Source organism: Varroa destructor, unplaced genomic scaffold (genome assembly GCF_002443255.2).
Source record: "Varroa destructor unplaced genomic scaffold, Vdes_3.0 BEIS01000001.1, whole genome shotgun sequence".
Classification (NCBI taxonomy): domain Eukaryota; kingdom Metazoa; phylum Arthropoda; class Arachnida; order Mesostigmata; family Varroidae; genus Varroa; species Varroa destructor.
The window spans coordinates 19,408,067-19,422,120 of NW_019211454.1; the positions used below are offsets into that span (position 1 = coordinate 19,408,067).

The following is a 14,054-nucleotide window of genomic DNA, read 5'->3' on the forward strand; positions in this document are numbered from 1 at the left end:
TATATATATATATATATAGGGCTTTATAAAAAGTACAGACCGTAGGTAAACGACTTTAAAGTCACTAATCTAAGGTGATATTCCACGGCATTCATAAATCATTTCTCGAGGATGTTTGTGTCAAGGGATACGATGCCACGTCCAATACCTCTTTTCGCTTCGGCAAATAAGGAGGAAGAGTTTCCAATATAAAAAGATATCCTTCAACAAGACTTCAAGTGAAAAAGAAAGCCCGCAGCCCACTTAGGGTATGCAACGAAACTCTCAAATACGCCGTCGTTCTGACACCGTCCTAGATGCCATTATTTAATAAATATGTACATGTAGGTACACTCCTGGTGAAAAGATGCTGTCCCTTTAGTGATCTTTAAAAGAAACGGCGATCATCATAACGAGTAATAGCAAACGAAAGTGTTTCTTATAAGCTGCTCTCCAGCACCAGGCAACATCTAGGCACCGGAAAAAATGCTTCACAGAAACAGCGTGCAAGATCCTGATAGTCAACGTCAGAGGGCACTTGCCACGTTGTGCAATCTGCTATACGGTGTGTTCAAGGCAGCCCTTAACTCGGCGCCCAGGAACAAGGTTGTCTTCACGCTGGTCGGAGTGAATGTCTCTGTGATTGTGCCAGGATTCTGCAGGAAAACAAAATTACTATCAGCAACGAAGCAGTCAAACTCCTGCCTGTTACACAGAAAATGATTCTGGTTCCGACCTACAGCCTAAGTTCACTTTTATTTCTTATCTTGCTGAAAGGCCTTTCTAATCAAATCAAAGGGCCAAGAAAATTAGTTGAACTTATCTTGTATGCATGCACAACGTGGTGATAAGCGGATCGCACAGGTATCATGTGTAGCAATCTCTAGCCCGGTTCCATACGGCAGTCACAGATTTGGGACTGATCGTAAATCTGACCGAGACAGGGACGATGAAGCTTAGGAGTGGAGTACGGACAACGACCACTTACACCTTGTATTTCGGTAGGTCGCCTCATGTCTATGCAAATCGGTGTCCGTATTTGGGATCGCCTTTCTCCCCGAACGGCAGAGGTTTCACTGCGCACGTCACCGAAAAATGCAAAAGGGCAGTGCTGGCCATATGGTCAATCAAATCATGGCTTGTTCCTCACAACCGCTGTGAGCATATTCAACCTCATGGTGGCCCCGACCGCAACGAATGGGATACGCGTAATTTGGGAAAATCTTATAATGAAGAATCTCGAACAATCAAATTGCGTCAAAACCTCTTTCTTCTGAAGAGCATTGAGACCACATATAGTAATATAAAATTGCCTCGCGTATTCGCCTAGCCAACTCATTACTGCTGTGCGAAGCTTTACGTCTTCGCTTCGAGCGTTCAGCAACGCAAGCCCGATTCTAGGAGCTAAAAGCAAAAATTTGCAGAGATTGATGGGGATTTTTAGTGCTACAGATGCGATTAGGAACAATATATGGAAAGGGACGAACCGTTTAAACAGGCATGTTGGTATTCGCTTTGCCATTTAATCATAGATTTTTCAAGAAATCAGGTTCCCATAAACATTACTATCAGATCTACGGGACGTTGTGATAGATATCATGTCGTTCATTAATCCCTGGCACCATTTTTATGCCATTCAACAAAACTCTTCGAGCTCATACAATGTAGTGTTTTAAATGGTGATGAAGTTCACGAAATTTTTCTAAAAGTTCCAATATCGACGTGTGACTAGCCATCGTACCGCCTGAGAACTAAACATCTATCACTAAGCTGTTTTAAACCTTTTTTTTTAAAGATAGCTGGCTACGAAAAAAGAAGCTCGATATTTGGGCCCTACACGAGTTGACGTAAAGGAATCTACATGAATCTTTCTGTCTTGAAACGTTACAGAAATCCACCAAAATCAGGCCATTTTTAAAGCGACTGATCACAAGTGTTGGGATGTGAACTACATAAAATAATGTGCAAATTAGAAAGTGTACCTTACAACTTGTAACAAAGCCAGACTGACGCCAAAAAAAAAAAAAATTGTGCTTTGTGTGTAGTAGGACTGGAAAGGAATGCCGCATTATGAGCTGCTGCTGCCGCCTGGCAAAATTATCTTCCCGGAAACCTGCACTGTCAACAGCTAGGACGATTATAGCCAGCCATTGAAAAATATATAAGTCTCATTTACGGCTTAAAACGAGCAATATCTTTGTAACAATAAAAAAAAGAATGTACATATATCGGCAGCCGTGAAGTAGGCTTTAATATGTTTAGCAGAATGAGAGACAGAAGTTACAAAAAGTCTGCGGGGATCACCTGTCCCAGGCGCGTCATTACTTATCGGGACGTGCCACATTAGTCGATGGTCCCTCATGAACCATTAGGTGGATGGACACAAGTAGGGGGAACGAAGCGAAGGAGAAAAATAGCGGAAATTACCTACCGGTTTAAAGAAGCATATAAGCATGATATTGACGGCCATACAAAGATGAAGGTGGCGAGATGGGGAAGTTGGAGTCACGGGTTGGGGACTGGGAGTGATCACAATGTGTGGATGCCTGGACGTACCAGGAGTAGGTGGCCGTCGTATCTGAGAAAGTAAAGTGGATTTTGAAAATGAAAAATGAGGTACAATGACAGATAATAAAAAAGAATCGTAGAATACTAAAAACACAATAAACTACGCTCTACTTCGTGCGACTCAGTACAGTACCCCTTAGACCTGTGACAAGGCATTATCAGTTGTTCATCATAATCTCACAACGTTATTTCATTAAAGCTGCCTAATCTGAAACCGTGGATAATACGGTTGTGCGAGGAAGTTTTTGTTTGCAAAGGCTTCAGACATATTTTAAGATCTTTAAAGGTTCTACAAACTAAACTTACGCTATTGTACATCCTCATCCGTCGTGACGACGAAGAACGCTATAAAAGACTCGAGTACCTGAACTGAGCCATCTCTGTAAAATTTCGCAAATTTCCTCATATTGTCAAAGACTTATTTGTGTAGTGGGCCTATTTTTTGTTGATTAATTTCGCAATAAATCGTTAATCTTCGAGCAATGTCCATACTGCATCTAGCCTTAGCTTAGCAATCATAAGATCACACACAGCAGGGGGATGCACGACTCGAGGCGCACAAAATGGCTGACTTGTAAGGCCTTACAATCCTCTGCCTATTATATAAAATATAGCGTAGACGTATTTGGTACTATTAATTACGATTTTTCTTTTTCAATGCATTACATGATATGGTCATTCTATAATATATGCATTATGCTGATTTGTTAGCAGTGAACAGCATAGAAGGATTTGGCCGGTGTCATAAGAGTGAATAATTAGAGTCCTTCAGTCTTTCAAATTTGATGATTCAGCGGTTTTTCGAGTTAGGGCTCTCGTCACTGAATCTCGCTTTCTTTTCCTGTTTCTTTCTTCGTAAGTGCTTCAAGCAAATAGGTAAGAAATAAAGGTGTCTTATTTTACGTCCAATGCCGTCGTTGTGCATAGATTCAAGCGACCAGCGTCGTGCAGCAGAGGATGAATCTTTTGTCTTTCGTACCTGAACTAGCCCGTATGTACTTAAGTCCAGCAGATACGTCACGACTGCACCATCACAGAATAAGCATTTACCTGACCGATCCGTAGTACATTTCCCTATCGAGCAATGGCAGAACGCAATCACCCACTCTCCAACTCGATAGGAATTGATGTGGGAACGCTCCTTAAAGCCTAGATCGTTCAACATCGAACAGCTCGATATTCACGAGTAGCACTTAATTAACAAAAGATCCCGGCTGAGAATCAACCGCTCTAAATATTTAGCGCCCATAAAGTCATTCCAATCAGTCCTGATAATTGCCTACCATTGACTAAAATCTCCCTTGTTACAATTCGACTTGGTAGAATTGCCCAAAGCTTCTACGGCTCCTTCTACGAGCGAAGCTAAGCCTAACCGTTGTCGTAACTTAGATAGGAAATCGGTTGATTTTCCAATAAACGTACTTTGTGGGCAGCGTACGTGCATCAATAGAGTATAATTTATAGGCTGAAGATATGGCCTCTATAACCATTAAACGGAGAATCGTTAAACTGTACGTTTCACTCGTGCAATTTCGTTCTAGTTACCGAGCATAGGGGCGTATTTAACTTTACCTATGCCACTTGTTCTTCACACCACATGCTTTTTCTATATTATGACTATACTATTATTTGCGTGTAGCCTCGTTCTTTTGATGGCAGTTAATAGTCCAGAAAGCACCGTAACGACACACGTTAAGCAAAAAGGGGTCGCACTATTTTAAAACGCATATTTACAGTTATTTGAGACGTGAGCTCTGATTCAAGTTACTCCTGACGTCGCCCGGGTAACGGAACTTTTATTACCGATAACTTTTTAAAGCATAAACCTGTGGACTAGCAATGCGTAAGTTCTGTGAACACTTCTGTTATTCTATATAAAAGCCATTCGACACAATTTCAGCTACCGATACGCAGGCGTTATAGCTTTCAGTCATCAATGACTGCCGTACAGTATCTTGAAACCTTCTTTCTGCTTCTTCGTACAATCGAGCGGAGCGTTTTTTTTCCTGGTCCATACGCGCAACAATTTAAATTGAGACTTTTTCATTGCATGAAACCCAGTTATAGCTCTACGAATAAACAACAACAACTTATCAGGACCCCATTAATTATCGAAACTAATTGAATGTTTCCGAACTTTAACTCCGGACTAACCGAAAAACTCTTTAAGCATTAAACTCTTCTTGCCAAAAATGATAGGAATAGTCTTATATAACAGGTTGGTGATACCGACAATGCTATCGATCGATAATGCTACGCATGCGTTCCTTTAAATGTTGGAAAAGAAGTCTGCTAGCTGGAACCCGATCTAATTCATTTAGAGCTTGGAAAGGGGATAAAGAGTATGCCAATACGTCACAGTGTCCCACAGCATAGTTAGGAGTTAACACGAATCGAGTACAAAGAAGAGAATACGTCTTCGAGACGCGGCATACGGTTTTTCCGATACAGAACGAAATTTTAGATGTCATCTTAGTGTGTTATGTAAACAACTAAGAAAATATTCACATGTTTACTTTCGGGTAACTTTCCGTTCCCCGAATTTATTTCCGGTTGAGTTGGGAGACCCAGTGGTCCTAACGACAACGCAGTGGCCCAGCAACCCTGGCACTTCTTCCCGCGATAGCGCGGCAAGTAATGTGCTTCCGTGCTAATTTAGGATCACGTGGTGGTAGATTCGAATCCAGGCGCAGACACACTTCGTTTCGTGCTGGAAACGAGCAGTGTGGTGAAATGCCCAGTAATTTAAGTACCGGATGTAAAACACGAAAAATACTATTTCTTGCACATATGGTTGGGTCCTATGTAAATATATGACTTCTAAATAGTAGCTACCTGTATAATTTGAAACTCATTGTCACATTTCATTTACCGTTTTTAGCTATTAAGACGTAAATTGCACTTAGGGAAAGCGGGTCCAACCTTAAGACATTTGCCATGGCGATGAAAGATTTTAGTTCGCGTTTTTTTTAACTGCAGTAATACGTACCAACTTCATATGTGACGTTGCTTTTTGCTTTTAGATCGGTTCTGCCATTGTGAATTGAGTTTTTCCATGGTAGCTTTATTATAGGCTAAAGCTAGGTCTGACTATCAGTAATGAAATTGGCTTGAAGGCTAAACCCGGTAGAATTGATTATACGCACCATTATCATTCCTTGCATTATTGGCTGTAGTTGCTTCGTAGTCAGATAGCAGCGCTTGATTGGGATGACCTATATCCCGTACAAGTGATTTTTTAGGCACGCATAGGCCGAAGGGAGACTGCTCGCACTTCCGTTTCAAACCTTCCGCCTGTACACGTAGGACTAGACAATTGCAAGATGACAACGGCGAACTCCCGTTGTTTTAGGGAGAAGCCGAAATAAAAGACCTGGTATTGACAAACATGCCATTCTCTAAATGATAGCGTATATATAAACCTGGGTCTAGTAAAACTACGGGTCTCACATCAAACAATGTTATCTAAAAATGAGCTGAATATCTGTCTAGATATGTCATTCGTTCCATGTGGCCTATTTATTAACGTGTCCTCTGCCCTCTCCCCTCTCTCTATTTACGTTTCCCTATTATTTTTTTGTTATCTCCAATGTAATGGTAAAGCACGTGTACTTCTTTTGTGAAGAAAAACAGTTCGAATAAAACAAAAGAAGATGATCCAGTAAACTACAAATACTTTAACACATAATGATGATGTGTTCACATTTGAATTTGCCGCGCATGCACGCTCGGCAATTCCTGTCCCGGTTTTATTTCGCGTCTTTAACTGGCTCTTACGGCGAGGCTAGGTGAGAATTTCATTGAATATGCACGAGGCAAGTGAAATGGTTTGGCCGGTCGGGCGAACGCGATCTACGGTGGTGTATTATTTGCTGTCTGCTCTAGGCATTGAGGGAAGATCGGAATATGAACTGAGACATCGAAAGGTGGGGCAAAGAGTGGCGTATAGGAAGACTCGCACACCATACGTATTCTGTGGCTTTTCGTTCGATTAGAGCCAGTTGGTCTCGTAAGTCCCGATGGGAGAGAGTGTGCAAGTCTGTGTGTGTGTATGTGAGAGAGAGAGAGAGAGAGAGAGAGAGAGAGAGAGAGAGTATCATCGAAGCGAAGCGAACGCGTCGTTAAGTGACGATTACGCAACTACAATAACGGGTAGACCGGCCGCAATATGAAAATGAACGCAGGACGAATGCAGGTCCACTGTAGTGACGGGCGTCGTGTGAGCAGCACTGTAAGTCAGATACTGCTTTCTTGGTCAAATAGTGGCCGTAGTGTTCGATTGTATCGCCCACGCCGAACGCCATCTGAGTCTCTGTTGTCTCTTTCCTATACCTTGAAAGCCTCTCGTTACCGCTAGCAGAGTTGAATATTTGCATATGCACCCCCGCCTTCAGACCCTCAATACCCCTTATTCTGTTTGCCCACTTCCCAATGCCGGCATTCTAAACATCCTCGAATATTCGAACCTGCATCGTTCCTATTTGCTCCTTATACCAGCACAATAGTGAAATCGGTTTTATTTCTATCGGTGGGACAGGTAAAGTGCGGCGTTGCCTAGATGCCATACCTTCGGCAGCTCGCCGATGTGTCTGGAAAAGCTCGGTAGGGGCGATAGCGGCGGCGGAAAAGACTGCTATAGCAGCGGCCTATGTGGTTGGAACTTTTCGTTGCAACTCTGTCACCCCAAAGGCAACGCGTCGTGTGTCCCGACGTTTGTTGTTTACGAATGTTCTCGCACTGACGACGGTGCATCGCTATACATTGATATTACTTTCAACGTTTCAAGGCAATAAAATATAGGGGGGTTACAACAACATTGGGAAAAACCTTCGCTGCGGAATGTGGTCGGCTCGCAAAAATGTGAACGAGAACATCTTATCTTATAGATCCCAGATTACGAATCGAAGTATTGAGAAAACCTAGCGACGTGTGGACGTGTACTGGTGAGTGTCACTGATTTATTGTGACTGGGTGATTTTTGGTGTTAAAAAAGAAAGAAAATGTATATATCGTGCTGTGTATGTAATTGTATGATTCGAGATGAAAGAAACTGCTGTGCTAGATAAATCACTCGGAGGGCTAGCGGCGCTAAAGGTGCTAATGCTTGGTCTGATAACCGGCATTGAGATAAGGTGGCGCACGGAAGAAATTTGGGATCTGAACGGTTTTCATTTTCGATCAGTACTAACTAATATACGGTGGATAATGAAATCATAACTGAATTGTGACTGTTCGACCGTTGTTTCAACGCCATTGATTTAAGCAACACAGTTTTAGTGAAATATCCATTTCAATGATAGAATAGATAATATGATACGAAAATTTCTTTGAACAGTTCTTGGATTAGATATACTCGAACTCTAACATTAGATCGTATTTTCATTATAGAGCAAAAATTGTCTATGGGTAACAGGATAGCGTCATGATAGTTACCCGCCACGTGGCGAACCTTCTGCATTATCTTGATCGCAGGACTACTATTACATGTTTATGATGCGAAGATCACACAGGGTTATTGTAATGACGACAGAATATGAGATTTTTTTTAAGTTTAACAATTGCACACAAATAATAATGAAACAGCTAACATACTTACATAGGGAGTGACCCATTAAAAATACACGAGCCAGGCAATGTTGATTTAAAATACATATTATGTTGAAATATGCTGAAGGCTTATGATGCCTTATTTAGCATATGAACATAAAATTCACGCATTTTATTGATTTTAGAGTCGAGAGTTTCTCGAGGTGTCAACGACAGTATAATTCAGCCGCTGATATCCAGCTGTTACTTTTGTATAACTTACAGAGGATCTGAACCGCGAACGTCTATCAGCATAGATACTTTTTTCATCGGGCTGACCCTCCTCCCTCCACTAACCAGTGCCCATGGCACCGTACAAGCAGCATTTGAATAAAATATAACGTCACCACTAAGTCCTAAATGGTAACGCCTTAATGAGAATTGCTTCAACTGTGTCCCTAAAGATGTTTGTCACTTCTTTCGTAGGGAATTGAAGCAAACTGCTAAATCGTGATTGTGAACAATAATCTCGGAGTCAAGCCCCATGCACTCACTACCCAGAACAAGGCCGCATCGAACCAGGGCCGACCAGCCATTCGGGTCCAAATAAAGACCACATAAGCTTTGTAACGCCTTACCCCATTACTGTGGAATAGATTGGCCTTTCGGAATGCCGGGACCTTTCTCTTTCCCGTGTTGAACGGCCATACAAGTACGCCCCACAGAAACGGCTGGAGAAACTTTCCACGGTGAGGACGACAAAATAGAAAAAGATTGTGCCTAGATACGTTAGTGTATAAGAGAGTTCTGCCAAAAGCGCCAGCATAAGCAACGTGGCGTATGGAACCATCTAGTTAAAAATCAGTGAGCCAAGCGATCCACGAAATTACCGACGATTGAAACAAACGCGAACTGATATCCTTGCAGAACGCTGACACCGAAAGGTATACTTCAGAAATTTGTTATCAATTGATATGCTGATAATCGACATGAACTCTGCAAGCCTTAGCTATGCGATCAATGATCAGAGATTCCAGGCGAATGAAATAGAAAATACCTCAGGTCTTTATTTATTACAGGAGGCACCAATAGAAAAACTCAATAAAAAAACATTGTTCATTTGATTGAAATAAATTATCGTATCTAATTGAGAAGAAGTATTCGGCGCTAATGTTAACTCTTCTTCTCCGTTGTAGATGTATGGGCACCTTTTGATGTTAATATAAAGTACTTAAATTTGAAGACAAAATATTTAAAATTGATCTAACTCTGTTATAAATACTTTAAATTTCATTAAATCTATTATTAAGACAATTAAAAATTACTTAATTAGTATAATTTTATAATTTTTATCAGAAGTTCAAATACATTTTTTGATTTTACAAAAATATATGTTCTACTTAATGTTGTTAGGTAAATTTTTTACTACACAAGAATACTGCAATAAGACTTTAAATGAGTGCTAAGAGTATGCAAAAATAATGATATACTATGTTATAAAGAAAATTATTATTATAAAAAAAAAAGTAAACTTTACATAAAATATAAAAATATATCAAATGAGTTATCTTAGATTGTCTAAGAGGGCATAGATTGTTTTCGCCCAAACTATAAGTTCAATAAACAATCAGAGGTTGTAATCTACCGACTAAATAGAAAACGTATTATGTTACAGTGTTAAAGGGATCTTGCAAGAGTTTCTTTATTTTAATGTCCTCAGTTTTACTAATCCAGCTAACCTCTTTTTCCCATCTTCTCCTTCCATCCAACTTCTTTTTTTGTCTATTTCTTTCTTTAATATACCTAGTATATACATTTAACATAATTATCAGTGACAGTAGTGGAGTGTACCTAATATATACGAAAATATATTATTTTCTCATAAAAAATAAGTTGTGCAAAATTTAACCATTTCATGAAGCATGCCGTTTCGAAATTATTCTAAGTTCGAATCGATCGTCTGCTATCTATGGGACCCCACGGCATGAAATGCTTATTTTTCCACGTATCTGCGTCCGAACAATACGCACGGATTTCAATCACGGTTAGATAATTATGACTTGCTTGCTACATTTCGATTAGACCATTTTTGCCTTTTTAACCAGAACTCTCAAGAAGCAGCCCATAACAACACGTTCGTACAGCGATTAGTTTCAGGCATACCTATAATATTATGCTTCTCTAATATATTGAATTCTGTATTGCATTATGGTCTCGCATGCTGAGATTGTGTTATTATCTTCAACGGACCACTACTGTTTTTGAAGCCCTTGACGACTGCTTTTTCGTTTATACCAAACATAAAGGTACACTTAGTCAACATACCTTCAAGTGCTAGACTGCATCTATTTGTTCGTTATGTAGGGTAGTAGACCAAAAATGAATCTTAAATATATAGTGCAACTCTACCAACCCCGTAGCACTCAATAAACACCTATGATATAACCCTACTTCGTTCGCTACGTTATGACTATCAACAATGCAGCTTTTTTCCTACTGCGTCGTTTTGTTGGGGGGTTTGTACAGATCAGAGAACTCAATCAGAGACGCTTCCCTATTCCCCGCTGCGAGTCAGCTTGCCTTGCTTCTCTTTCTGATTGTATCAAATAAAAAGCAACACATCTCTTCCGATCGCTCCTGTTGCGTTGTTCCTGGATCCTTTTTCCCATTCGGCTTGCGCAGCTCGTTCCGCCGGTAATAGGATACCTTACTGCGGTATCACGGTGCCGACCTTGACTGAGACGGTGGCGCTATGACGAGGCAACAATAAGCCAGGGCAAACGACACGCCGTCAAGAACTGGTGATCCAAGAGCATACAGGCGATAGACAATGCAGAACAAAGCGGCTGAAATCCCCCTGAAAGCTAAGCGAAGAAGGATAGAACGATGTGGCAACTATAGACTAGGGAAGTCGGGTCTTCAGGGATGTACCGGAAAAGGAGACGTTGCCGAGAAAAGTCAAGCGTCGCTGATATGATCGTCGTAGACAGTCAGAGAGCGTTGAGAAGAAAAAAAATAGTCAGGGAAAAGGTTTGCGACGCAACACCTCTTTGGGCCATCCTGCGAAGACAGCGGTGGCAGCGACATCACACTCGATCACCTGTTGGTCGGCCGCAAGAGGCAGCCGCTGCCGTGAGGGCCTCGCACCTTGTCATTGTACGATGCCACACCGAATCGCTGATTGCCGAAGCCAAACAGGGTTTCGTGATATGCTGGCGATAACCAAGAGTGAGATGAGGTGGGATGGAAGAACAGACTCTGTCTTGTGAGTTTGGTTTGCCGGGACGACAGGGCAAAGGATTGAGTGAGGAAAGAAAGCAAGTTTATTGAACAGTGTCGATGATGACCTAATTCGACATAATGGGAATCGCGATAAGGCAGGCTCGGCTGGCGAGCTCTGATGTCCATGTTTTCGGGAGAGGACACACGAAATTCGGCAATTGGCATTACATTTGAAGTACAAATATAAATACGTTTTTACGATTGCAGATACTTGATCTAATACCGTACATGGCTAGACGGTATTAGATTAGATCGCAAGACACGAATAAACGCTTTTCAACGTTTCTTCGTATTGTAACCGATTGAGACAGTGCGCTTAAGAACCCAGTAACTAGCCTTGGACGTTTCGTTGCAGCGTGAAAAATATCTTACTGCGTTAGCTAATAATGATAGGCTATCAAAGGAAATGTTCTGCTTCCTGAATCGTCCAGTATGCAAAAACTTTGTTCATAGAGTGGCTCCTAGTGGACAAAAAATTTCTAACGCTCAACTGATTTACTTAACTCATACTACACGGTTAACGCGTGCTTCCTGTCAGACTGAACAATATCTAGTTACAATTATTTGTTACTAATAAAAAAAGGTACCGTACTAGCGGCCCCACGAAGCATTGCTGTCGGCCGCATTAACTATCATTAGCTCTCGGCGTTCTAGAACAGCACCCCCCAATATTTAAACTAACTTACACATAGCTAAATATATTACAAACCAGGCATTGCCTTTAGATGCCATACCTATCCGCTAGACACTATTTAGCAAACATACGTCGAGCCGAGCTGTTGCTTAGGGAATCTGAACATAACTACCTGTATTTTGAAACAGCAAAATCCAGTCATGCGCCGCCCCAGCGGAACCCTCGAACGCTATACGTTGTTAGCGCCGCCTTCTTTCCCTGCTGTAGAGGCTCAAGGCCGGTTATCGTTTGTTGCCATCGGGACATAGGCCTGAACCGATCGTACTCCCCGCCAGGTCATGGGTGAGTCAGTGCCATCATGACGTTGTAGCCGGACTCATGCGTTCCATTTAAGATCTCTGCTACTGCGGCTGGTGTGTACCACTCTAGCAATGTTGCGGCCGCGTTACACCCTCGCAACGTAAAAGACGACGAGGAAGAAACAGAAGCAGCAGTTTGACGCTGCTTCGAAGAATCCGAAGCGTCGACCAGATGGTGGTTTTTGTACTACCATGAAATAGGGACAATAGGGGTAACGTGAGCAAGTGAAAAAGCACGGGGCCATATGAGTTAAGAGTTCGGGAAAAGGCCGGGGGGGCCGGACAAAGGGCAACTGGATGGGAAGGACTTGGAAACGTCGGCGTCGACGCGGTAGTAGCGTAAAACGTGTGGACGAGCGAAGGAAGCCTGCGCTCGTTAACGAGGGGTGACGATAGCGGAGACGAGAAGGGATTTCGGGCAGGAGCGACGGGGGTTAACAGCAAGCAGCTAGGGATTCAGAGAAGTCTTGAGTACGTTTTCCTGCTATGCCCAGCTTTCTTCGGAGCGTCGTTTCTTTTTAGCTTGAGTTTGCTGCTGCTTCTGCTGGACCTTGCGACTGCCAAGTCCCTGGTTTGTTTTTGGCAGGAAGAGTCTGACCGGTGCGCTGTCTTTGGCACCGTGTACTCGTTGTATGCGCCGCGTACAAGATACGGAGTGCGCTTTAGAGTCTAGGGAGTTTTAGGTAGCCGGGTTTCGTGTCTGGTTTACTTAGCTTTTGCAATGAAAGATTCTCATACACGGGCTGTGATAAAAATTGTTTAGGAAGTGTACGTAGCATAAAGTACCGAGGCCAGCCTTATTAGAGAAGGAAGTTTCTGGTGGCGAAAAATTCAAAGGAATATTAAAAACGAATCTAGATACGAGACGTTGTATTTTTATATAATCTAATGTGTAAATGCAGTGTTTACTTAGTACATTTAAGTTATGCTCTAGTTATAGTAAGGCAAGTTCATAGCATCTCGGTGAGAAGGAAAGATGCACGCATTTGTTTAGAGCTTCACGGCTGTTTCATTTGCTCAGAAATTAAAAATGTGATTTAGACACTGTAAACTCGCAGATATAATTCATACGACTTGCGAAAGTAGACTCTGTATTCGAACGTCAGCTGAACGCTAATATTATAAAAAAAAAAATTGATCCTTTAATAATTTAATAGATTTAATAAAGAACGCAGATTTTTACGTTTCTTATAAACTGTTTTTAGGTGACTATAACATCAAATTGAATAAGGATTTTGTTATTATAATCACAGATTTCGAATTGTACCGATTTCTCTTTCTCTTGTAAAGCACTAGCGCATTTGTCATTTGCGAGGAAAAACAATACTGCGTGGATATCTCATAACCGTAAAAAACCAAATCAATAGGTGAAGTCGGACGTGGCCGCTAGACGAACAAGTTCAGTACACGTTATGGAATCTGTGCTGCGGTTTTATTGTAGCCCCACTTACAGCATGCCGAAGCCGAAGCAGGTTCGACTTTGAATCCGTCTCGTGAATCTATTCGCGGTTGCGTGTGACGCGAAACCGTTGTTTCAGACCCAGATCATAAATGTGACAGCCGTGCCCCAATTTCTACTAACAAAATTTACAGCGAAAAGTAATTTGAAGTTCCGCTTTAAGGAAGCCGCCGAGAACACTCGGGCTAAACGACGCGATCAAGTGTAAAAGCAATAGATAGCTACGTTTTAAGTTCTGTGGAAGTCC

At 41.7% G+C, this 14,054-nt stretch overlaps 2 long non-coding RNA genes across 4 annotated transcripts in view; one reads left to right on the forward strand and one right to left on the reverse strand.

Annotated features, from left to right (window-relative positions):
• Nucleotides 1-6,043, reverse strand: part of LOC147758351 (uncharacterized) — a 7,269-nt gene extending 1,226 nt beyond the window's left edge. The window contains exons 1-2 of one of the 2 annotated variants that reach the window (XR_015318056.1): nucleotides 5,694-6,043; nucleotides 2,411-2,557 (exon numbers count right to left, since the gene is read on the reverse strand). This is a non-coding gene — a long non-coding RNA (uncharacterized LOC147758351). Of the gene's footprint in view, nucleotides 1-2,410; nucleotides 2,558-2,853; nucleotides 2,902-5,693 lie in introns of those variants that run through there. The other variant, XR_015318057.1, reaches the window with a different exon arrangement.
• A 365-nt stretch (nucleotides 6,044-6,408) lies between these two features.
• The window catches only part of LOC147758352 (uncharacterized), a 33,173-nt gene continuing 25,527 nt past the window's right edge, over nucleotides 6,409-14,054 (forward strand). Inside the window, exons 1-3 of one of the 2 annotated variants that reach the window (XR_015326779.1) lie at nucleotides 6,435-6,778; nucleotides 7,085-7,490; nucleotides 8,560-10,428. This is a non-coding gene — a long non-coding RNA (uncharacterized LOC147758352). Of the gene's footprint in view, nucleotides 7,491-8,559; nucleotides 10,429-14,054 lie in introns of those variants that run through there. The other variant, XR_015326778.1, reaches the window with a different exon arrangement.